Source organism: Spinacia oleracea, chromosome 3 (genome assembly GCF_020520425.1).
Source record: "Spinacia oleracea cultivar Varoflay chromosome 3, BTI_SOV_V1, whole genome shotgun sequence".
Lineage (NCBI taxonomy): Eukaryota > Viridiplantae > Streptophyta > Magnoliopsida > Caryophyllales > Amaranthaceae > Spinacia > Spinacia oleracea.
In genome coordinates this window covers 38,343,958-38,352,475 of record NC_079489.1, presented here as the reverse complement: position 1 = coordinate 38,352,475, position 8,518 = coordinate 38,343,958, and positions in this window count along the sequence as shown.

The window sequence follows — 8,518 nt, the reverse complement described above, 5'->3', positions numbered from 1 at the left end:
GTTTCATCCTGAATGTCATCTTGAGCATTCTCTAGAGTTTGTTGTTCGACTCGAATTTCTTCGAGGTCTACTTTTCTCCCACTTGTCATTTTGGAAATGTGATCTTTCTCCAAAAAGACACCATCTCGAGCAACAAACACCTTGTTCTCAGATGTATTGTAGAAGTAATACCCCTTTGTTTCCTTTGGATAGCCCACAAGGATACATTTGTCAGATTTTGGATGAAGTTTGTCTGAAATTAATCGTTTGACGTATACTTCACATCCCCAAATCTTAAGAAAAGACACATTTTGAGGCTTTCCAAACCATAATTCGTATGGAGTCTTTTCGACAGCTTTAGACGGAGCTCTATTTATAGTGAGTGCAGCTGTATTTAGTGCATGTCCCCAAAATTCTAATGGAAGTTCGGCCTGACCCATCATTGACCTGACCATGTCTAGCAAGGTTCTGTTCCTCCGTTCCGACACACCGTTCCATTGTGGTGTTCCTGGAGGAGTCAATTCTGATAGAATTCCACATTCTTTCAGATGGTCATCAAATTCATAGCTCAGATATTCACCGCCTCTATCAGACCGCAGTGCCTTAATCTTCTTGCCTAATTGATTCTCTACTTCACTCTGAAATTCCTTGAATTTGTCAAAGGATTCAGACTTATGCTTCATTAGGTAGACATAACCATACCTACTGAAGTCATTAGTGAAAGTGATAAAGTAGCTGAAACCACCTCTAGCATTTGTACTCATTGGTCCACATACATCTGTATGGATTAAACCCAATAGTTCATTTGCTCTTTCTCCAACTTTAGAGAAAGGTTGCTTTGTCATTTTGCCAAGTAAACATGATTCGCATTTACCATAATCCTCTAAGTCAAATGGTTCTAGAATTCCTTCCTTTTGAAGTCTTTCTAAGCGTTTCAAGTTTATATGGCCTAATCGACAATGCCACAGATAGGTGAGATCTGAATCATCCTTTTTGGCCTTTTTGGTATTTATGTTATATACTTGTTTGTCGTGATCTAATAAATAAAGTCCATTGACTAATCTAGCAGATCCATAAAACATCTCTTTAAAATAAAACGAACAACTATTGTCCTTTATTAAAAAGGAAAATCCCTTAGCATCTAAGCAAGAAACTGAAATGATGTTTTAAGTAAGACTTGGAACATGGAAACATTCTTCCAGTTCCAAAACTAGCCCGGAGGGCAACGACAAATAGTAAGTTCCTACAGCTAATGCAGCAATCCGTGCTCCATTTCCCACTCGTAGGTCGACTTCACCCTTGCTTAACTTTCTACTTCTTCTTAGTCCCTGTGGATTGGAACATAAGTGTGAGCCACAACCTGTATCTAATACCCAAGAAGTTGAATTTGCAAGTATACAGTCTATAACGAAAATACCTGAAGATGGAACGACTGTTCCGTTCTTCTGATCTTCCTTTAGCTTTGGACATTTTCTTTTGTAATGGCCTATTCCATCACAATAAAGACAGCTTGATGTGGACTTGTCCTGCTTTGATTTAGCATTGCCCTTGGACTTTCCACCTTTCTTGAACGGTCTCTTTCTAGCCTTGAGTAAATCTTTGGCTTCACAGTCCAGTATTATTTCAGCCTTTCTGACAAGGTGAACAAATTCTGCAACTGTTTCTTCTCTTGGTTCACTTAGGTATAGTTGCTTGAAGCGACCAAACCCACTGTGTAGTGAATTGAGCAAGACAGAGACTGCCATCCTTTCGCTTATTGGTGTTCCTAGTAGACTTAGGCGATCAAAGTATGAACACATAAGATCCACATGGAACCTCAGTGGGACGCCTACCCTCTGTTTAGTGCGAAGGAGCTGAACATGTGTTTCTTGGACCTCCATCCTATAACACCTGTTGGGAGAACTAACCTTTAGACCAGACATTGATTCAATCAACTCATGGATGTTCAGGTCCCTGTCCTCCGTACTTCCACGACAGATATCCCTCAGATTCTTGATGAGCGTAAAAGGTTCATAGGCTACAAACCTTTTAGCCCAATCATCAGGGATATTGTTCAGCATGAGACTCATAACCTTTTTGAGATCCGCATCCCAGGCGTAAAATCTCTCAGGGGTCATGTCTCTGGCATAGTAGCTTGGCATGGGATGTGACAGTACATACTCAAGTCCATTGAGTTTGACTATTTCAACTAGCTTAGCTTCCCATTCAAGAAAATTTGTCAGGTTCAGCTTGACCATAAGCTCAGAACCCATGATGATGTTTTGATTGTTGTTTGCCATATTAAAACTACAATTGAAAAGAATAAACAAATAAATAACCATTCACAGTTTCTCTTAATAAACTGAAATTCTAGCATACATGCATAATTCAATGTTTATTAAGCATTTTATTCAAGTTATGTGTTCCGGCAGGTGTGAATAAAATGATTCCAAGATCCTAAAATCCTAAAATCATTGAAGAACTAAGCACAGTTTGTCGACTTAATCCTAGAACATCTTAGGTAAGCAAAAGCCTTTTTTCTAATAGTCTAGAAACTATTCTTGGTTGATAGGTACGTCTAAGAACTTATTAGGTAAACCTATCGATTTTGCCACAACATAAAAGGACTCCTTACTTATATCGTTGAGTTTCACCAAAACTAACATGTACTCACAATTGTTTGTGTACCTTGCCCCTTTAGGACCAATAAGTAACACCTCGCTGAGCGAAAACTATTACTAGATTGATGTAAAGGATATCCAAGCAAGTGTATATTTTGGCATGGCACCTTTTAACTCAATTTTTAAGTTTGGAACTTAAGGCTCTTACTATGTTGGTTAGATTTTAAGTGAACTAAAATCCTTAATCATGCAACATAATCAAGCTTTTGATCTCATGCATTTTAAGACATATTTAAAAGCAAAAAATAACTTAAAACATGCATAAGATAAATGTGATCTAGTATGGCCCGACTTCATCTTGAAGCTTTGACTTCAAAGTCCGTCTTGAAAATCTCCGTGGGAGGCACCATTTTCATCAAATAGGATAAGCTATAACTAATTACAACTATTTGATGGTTCGCAGACCATATTTGAATTGAAAAATAACTTTGGTACTTTAGACCAATTACATTCAAATTAATGGTACGCAGACCATATTTTCTATCCTATTTGGGCCATACTAGTCACTTCATAACCTGCAAAACAGTACATATACAACATATATACCATTCACCCATTCATTATCATGAATGGCCCACATAGTTGGTTAGTAAAACACATTATGCATCACGTAAACATTTGCAGCAATTAATCAAGGGCACCAATAATCTACCAATTATTCAGTCCTTATTAATTCTAATCAAGTTGTTTTAACCTTAAGGATTTGTAGACCTAATCAAGAGTTTATGACTAAAAAGCGCTCCCACTTAAACCAATAAATTCATATGCTTTACTAATTTTAAACATAAAAATGTATTTCTAGTCTAACCGGAAACATACAAATTTAATTAAAATTTAAAGCTCATATAAATTTATAATTGAATCCAAAAGTTTAATTTAATTTCAGTCGTTATTTAAATTAATTCATGATTTTAATTTTAGTAAAATAATTAGAATAAATAAAATTTATTATAATTACAATATTCAAAATTAAAATCCAAGAAAATAATTTAAATTATTAATTTTAAAATTAATTAAAATTACGTGAACTGAAATTTTCAAATTAAACATTCAAAACGATCTAATCGTAACTCAAACACCCTATGCATTGCACGCCCATGGGCCGCACGCACACAGCCATTCCTGGCCATGTGCGCGCAGCCCATGCGCTCGTCGCATAGCTGCTGCATCTCCCATCGCAAGCCATCGCACGCTGTGGTGCTCGCTGCGCGCGCGCCAGCGCTCGTCGCACGCGAGCCATCGCTCGCAGTGCGCGCTCGCCAGCGCTCGCTGCGCGCGCTCCATAGCTCGCTGTGCCCGCGAGCCATCGCTTGTTGTGCGCGCGAGCCAACGCTCGTTGTGCGCGCGACATCGCTCGCTGGGCGCGCGACATCGCTCGCTGTGCGCGTGAGCAACGCTGGGCGCAACGCTCGTGGCACGCGAGCTTGCGCTCGCTGCGCGCGAGGCAGTGCGCGTTGTGGCGCAGCTCGCTTGCTGCCCACACGCGACTGCCTTGGCTTGCCTTTCGCCCATGCCCATTTGTTCATAGCTCGTGGCCCACGACACAAGGCAGGGCTGCTGCCTTGTGCTCGTGCACCACGCCCTTGCTCATTGCATTCGTGCCGCACGGGCGACGAGCTCCCTTGCTCGTCGTCGCATGCCCGCACTATACAACACCCCTTAAGGGTAACACGAAGCGTCCATTGCTTTGTGCGTGCAAGTTATATGAACGAATCGCATAAAAATTTAAAATTTATATTTAAAATTAATGACAAATTAATAAATAATATTAATTTCATAATTTTAGGGCGAAAAATCGAAAATTTATTATTCAATTGATTTCCGATTTACATGGATTCAAGTCTAGGTCATAAAAATTTAAAATTTATCATAAATTTACAATTTTTATGGTGGTTTTTAATCATAGGTTTCTAATTAAATTATAATTAATTATGAAAATCAAATTAATTCTAAATTATTCTAATTTTCAACAAATTAATCATAATTACAAATTAGATTGCATAATTAACAAGGCTAGGCATTCAAACTTGTTAAACATATACAGTAGGTCAATCAAAAATTCAAGATTTATCAACAAGAATCGCAAATATTTAATTTAACATCTTAAATTTACGAAATTTTGCATTCGAAAAACTAAAACCTTCGAAAAGTCATAGTTAGGCTTCGAATTTGAGAATTCTGGGTTCGGCAGAAAAAAATTATTTTTGTCAAAATTTTAGAATGCCTTTTACATGCGGAATTGACACAAAAATCACTCGATTTGGATGAGTAACGAAGAAACTGCCGAAAAACTGCGTACGTATAATTAAATAAACGCAATTTGCAATTAATTAACAATTACGAAAATTAATCACCCCTTTTAATTCTTGCAAATTTGTAATATTTAACCATGTTCATGCAAATTAGATTATGAAAATAATAAGGGGCTCGTGATACCACTGTTAGGTTATGATACATATGATATTACATAAATCATGCGGAAACAACCATTAACCCAGGAATACATATTATTTACACATAATCATATAGCATAATTTAGATGCATACTCTTTGTTGCGTGCCCTCCCTAGCTGCGCCCGAACCGAACAAGAACAAGTCTTTAGGACTCCAAGTGTCGTCCCTCCGTAGATAGTCCACAGCACGTCCGGATCCGCCTTAAGATTGACCAACTAGAATCGCCCTTAAGGTACTAGAATTTTCGGCACTTTTGAGCAAGATGTGTGACTGAATTTTTCTCTCAAAAACTCACTTTGAATACTTTAAAACTCGTTATAAATTGTGAACCCAGGCCACATATTTATAGGGGTATGGAAAGAGAATTGGAATCCTATTAGGATACGAATTAATTAAACTTAGAATCCTACAAGAACTCTAATTAATTAATTTATCAAATAGGATTAGGAATTTAATCATTAACCGAACTCTGCACGTTTTAGGAATCGTGCATGAACACAAACTCACACACACACACACGGCAGCCACGATGGGCCGCCCATGCGCGTGCGTGCGAGCAGCAGCCCACACAGCGAGGCCCACGCATACGCGGCCTTGGCGCGCGCTGGGCCTGCCTTGCGGTAGGCCTGGGCGCTGCCTTGGCTGGGCTTGTGGCGCGCGTTTGGCTTGCTGGGCGATGGCCTGGCTTCGAGCTGGGCCCTCGTCCGGCAGCCTCGTCCGATGCTTATTCATACGATACGCTTCCGATTAAATTTCCGATTCCGAAATTCATTTCCGATACGAACAATATTTAACATTTCCGATTCCGGAATTAATTTCCGTTTCGAACAAATATTTAATATTTCCGTTTCCGGAATTATTTTCCGATTCCGATAATATTTCCGATTCTGACAATATTTCCGTTTCCGGCAATATTTCTGATTCTGGCAATATTTCCATTTCCGATAATATTTTCCGATTCTGGCAATATTTCCGTTTCCGGCAATATTTCTGATTCTGGCAATATTTCCATTTCCGATAATATTTTCCGATACGTACCATGTTTCCGTTTCCGGCAACATCTACGACTTGGATAATATTTATATTTCCGATACGATCCATATTTCCGTTTCCGGCAATATCATCGTTTCCGGAGTATTCATTTCTTGCCTGTGACGATCTCAGCTCCCACTGAAACCAAGATCCGTCGATTCCGAATATTCATAGATGGAGTATTTAATGCCATTAAATACTTGATCCGTTTACGTACTATTTGTGTGACCCTACGGGTTCAGTCAAGAGTAAGCTGTGGATTAATATCATTAATTCCACTTGAACTGAAGCGGCCTCTAGCTAGGCATTCAGCTCACTTGATCTCACTGAATTATTAACTTGTTAATTAATACTGAACCGCATTTATTAGACTTATCATAGAATGCATACTTGGACCAAGGGCATTATTTCCTTCACAAGGCGAAAAGCTTACGTTGTCAATGTGTTGTATGCTCCCGCTTTGAAAAATATCATAAATCACTATTGTAATTACTATATTAATACTATAATAATAATCTGGAAAAGCTTTCAAATTGTAAACACAGAATTACAACGACATTAATAATTTCACAACCTTTTTTGGCTAACTTGGGGGACGGCGCGCGTTAGCGCGTCGGCCAACAACTAGTGTGCATCAAGGATGCAAGGACTCACAATTGATCTTGCACGTTCCCGCTATAAGTTCACATTTGATTGCTAAACAATTGATTATGTTGATCAAATTTGGAACCCTAGGTTTCTCAAATGGCGATCGTTGTTGATAGAAAATGATTGTAATTTATTATGTTAAAATTTATAATTGGTGTGCTATGAACTATTTGGTGTGCTATGAACTATTTGGTCAAGTTAAAATGTATAGTTGGTGAGCTATGAACCCTTATTCACTTATTATGTTAAAATTTATAATTGGTGTGCTATGAACTATTTGGTCAGGTATATTTTTGGATTGAAATTGTAATTTATGTTATTCTCGTGATATTGATATAAAATCACTATGTTCATGTACACTTTTATAAAAGTTATCATTTTTGCTATAGTTATTGTTTTAACGCTTTGAGTTATCCTTTTTATAAATAATAACTTATGTTGGAAGTTCTTAGTTGGGAAAGACAAAAAAGGTATAAAAAGTGAATAGTAATATTGTTTTATATTTGAAAGATTTCTTCCTTTCTTCCTTGCTTATATATTGGGTTGAGGGTGTAACTCGTGTTTGAGAAAAGGGACGGGGGTAAAATCACTATAACGTATGCATATATCGAAATTTGATAGGCTAAAGTCGTATTACCTAATCAAAGATAACCTAAATTCACTAACCAAATAGCAAGAGAAGTCGGGATAGAATCCAACAACGTTATTTCCACTACTAAAATAAAGGTCTAGACTAATAAAAGGCCTAGGGTATAGGTTCACCAATGATCAATAATCCGGGATGAGAAAAAATCACTAACTGTCAATAAAGAAATTAATCAGACTAGCATGCTCTCTCTCGAATCGATACTAATCATTAAATTGGAATTAACAGACTATCGCAATTTATTAAACCAATTCTACCTATTAAAACTAGCCTAAACATCAAATTTCATTTTTCGAATTTTAACTTGACATTGCTTGACTATAACAATTAAGCCTGCGCAAATCTAATCGCGTAGTAATGGAAACAATAAATGTAACTAATCAACAATACCAACAATAACTAATCATCCCTTCATATTAATTCATGGATTCCCAAAACCCTAGATTAAAACTACTCACGCATAATTGAAGTAAACAATGCAATCTTATTAAATGAAAACATAATTAATCTAATATAATAAAACAAGGGATGAACCAATACCGAATTTATGAATGACGAATTGAATGAAAGCTTCGAACTTTTATTGAAAGATTTAAAGTGTTTAACAAAAGTTTGAGAGAATAAAACTAAGTGCAATAGACTAAGAGTGCCGAAAATTAGATTCTTTACAAAATATTAAGGGCTTAGTATTCATAGTCTTGCCCAAAATAAAAACAAAAATCGGAATTACTAAACGCGAAAACGCGCCTGGTTGTCGTTGCCCGATCTGGCGTGCAACTCGATGGAAAATGCAGCAACAGTGCAGGCGCCCGATGGGCACCGAGCGACGGGCACCAGGTCAGGAGCGTTCAGAAGTGTTAAATTTCCCCGACAGGCGGCTCTCCGTACGATTAGAAGTTGACGAGCCCAGCGCCAGATGGGCACCGGGAGTATACTTGGTAAATACTCCTTCTTTTTGCCCGATTGGTCTCCCTTCGCTCGTAGATCGCCAAGCGACCTTCAGTATAGGTCTTGGGACGTTATTTTTCCTTCCAATCACTGAGTCTAACTCTTGGGGCTCAAATATAAGCATCGTAGGCTCCCAAGAGTTGACAATGAT